This window comes from Nansenia antarctica (assembly GCF_963989245.1).
Source record: "Nansenia antarctica genome assembly, chromosome: 2".
Lineage (NCBI taxonomy): Eukaryota > Metazoa > Chordata > Actinopteri > Argentiniformes > Microstomatidae > Nansenia > Nansenia antarctica.
Window position 1 is genome coordinate 16,343,940 of NC_137675.1, and position 2,743 is coordinate 16,346,682.

Below are 2,743 nucleotides of genomic sequence, written 5' to 3' on the forward strand. Positions count from 1 at the left end.
AAGGTAGGGAGTGAGGATGAAGAGAAGGGGGGGGGCGGCTGAAGACAGGCTGAAGTGTGGAAGCCATCAATTACATAGGGGGCTAAAGTTAACATCCCAGCAGGGCGCTAAGCATTAGGATTCACACATAGGCTGTTCCAGAGGCAGCAGATGCCTAACGGAGCGGTCAAAAGAGCACCACACAGAGGCCTATAGGAGGACATATGCAATGTGAGGACTGCCCTTGCTCTTTATTGACATTAGGAGCCTAGGACAGAGAAAAAGAGAATAAAAGTGAATGATGATTGACACGGTTGCTCACAAGAGCTATTATCTAGGGAGAAGTTATGTGTTTGTGCGTCTTGCGTCATGTGACAGGAACTGACCCGTAGTTGAGAAGCAAGACTAATCTATACCCTGAAGCAGGAGAGGCTGGTGGAGGTAGACGTCGGAGGACGGGGCTCATTGTAATGCATGGAGAGGAAAGAGCCCGTCCTCTGATTTCAGCCTCCCCATGCCCTTGAAGTGTATGCAACTTCTGATCTGTAACGCAACATCATTCCTTGTCTCTCCAGGGTACTGCCATGAGTCTTATACTGTAGCGACCTGACATGCCACTCTGCAACAAGTGGGTGTATCTGCTATCTAGCTTCAGTCGGTCGGTGGAGAACCTACTGTGCTTCCCCTCCCATGCCCCACCACTAACAGGATTTGCCTCCCCTCCCCATCTCTCTATTCGGAGTGCTCAGCAAGACCCAAGGCCCTCAGGGCTTCCTCACACTGCTAATTTATACTAGCCTCCAGGCACTTTTCACAGTCAGAAAAGTGCAATTGTATTTTCCAGCTCATTAAGCAATACCACAAAAAGAGTGACTTTACCCCCCATCTACTTTCCCGTCCTCCCTCTGTTTTTCTCCTCTGGGCCTGAGAGAAAAGGAGGAGAGAGGGAGGGAGAGAGAAATACGGAGTAGTGCTAAATTAAAGTTGTGCCGTGGCCGTATCAGATTGTTTGTAGTGAAGAGGCATCTGCTTTAATTTCGGGGGCCGGGGAGGGCATACCCTACGAGTCGCCTTATGGTCCTTTCAGAGCCAATCCGACGACTCGGTTCCAGTGTCACTCAATAGAAACCCATTGCTTGTTTGTTGAAAGGGGCGCTTTTTAACTTCCCACCCCAATCCATTGTTCAGCTTTTCATGGGGAGGACTTTGAAATTGTAATCTCAAGACGCTCAAGCACACACATTTGTCCTGACCTTTAGTGCTTGTAATAACATTATTACTATCACACAAGCGCAATCTGACAGGGGCGAGGGGATAGTGGGGATCCAATTGCTCTTTCAGTAAGGAGATATTGAAAACATTTACAAATCAAATGCTGTGAATAAAATGTGTTGGGGGAAAATTACACTGTGAATGATAAGTATTGTATAAGGTAAAACATTATATAATCTAAATTATTTACTGTACTGTATGTATCAGTCAAGTATGGCATAGCTGTCAGAATAGGTCAAAGCACCCAGATAGCATTGTAAATACATCTGCACCACTGAAAGTGTTATCCAATGTCATAATAAGGTTTCCTTCCTTGCAGTGTAATGTTCACATCTTGAACATTACAAAGAGGGATTTGTTGCAAAGAGCTATAATGTGTTTTTACAAGATGATAAGGCATCATTTCGTACATAACATCATAGTCTTTCTCGAGGTAGGAGGTCAAAATATGACCTATGGAAAAAGTATTCAACAGTCGTATTAGCACGTATTCTCATGACAACGGTTATCGCGAAACTAATTTGCTGTCAGAGTGCGACACGAGACATGCAATAATACAACTACAGATGCCCTTTTATGTATTTTGTTCTGAAACTCACACAACTGTCACATGAGTTCTTGTTGGATATGTAGTTCATTTATTTTCATAAAACATTATCATGAACTCTAAAATAAAAAACAACCACAATTACTGTATCCGTTTGATATTCAGTGGAACCGAGATTGCTCAGATATGCAGTCACAAGGCTTTTGGTTTGACTGAAGTGTGACTAAACGCACACAAGGCTTTAGAGAGTGAATATATACAGTTTAGAGAACCCCTCTCATACTTTATTTGATATTTTGAGTGATAAAGAAAACAAAGAGATTGTTCCAACACAACTTTTTTTTATTCTTCTCTTTCCACCCAAAAGGCCACATTTCAGCCAATACATTTTGACAAAGTGAAGGAGCATTTTATATAATACATACTAAATTGCTGTAATTTATGCAATAGTTTTTGGTTTGGCCCCATCTGTGATTCAGACCAGCAGTGAGAAGAAAATTGAAGCTGCTGCCGAGGCTTTTCTCAAATATAATGCATCACAACTTTGGCTGCTAAGACAGTATGAGATTGTGGTGACATTCTTTGGTTTTCACAGAAGACCTCAGAGTGGCCACACTAAGTTCCTCGTCCCTGTATCTAACCTCACTCACCCACGTGCATTGTCTGAAGACTTTCCTCAAGAATGCTGATTTCTATAGCGAAAGTGGGCCAGATGAAATTGCCAATCGCATTGTCACCTCTTGCGGTGTACCTTAAACGGCGCTCAGTTGGCAAGCATGGGTGGATCTCTCTGTTTTTCTTTCACACAAAGGTACAGAAAGGTCAGAGAGAATGAAAAAGGATAAGTAAAGAAACACAATGTAGTTCTATTTTTCCCCCCAACATTGTTATTGATATCAGTATTGTCAATGATTCACTCCGGAAGTAGTTAAGGTAATACTACTT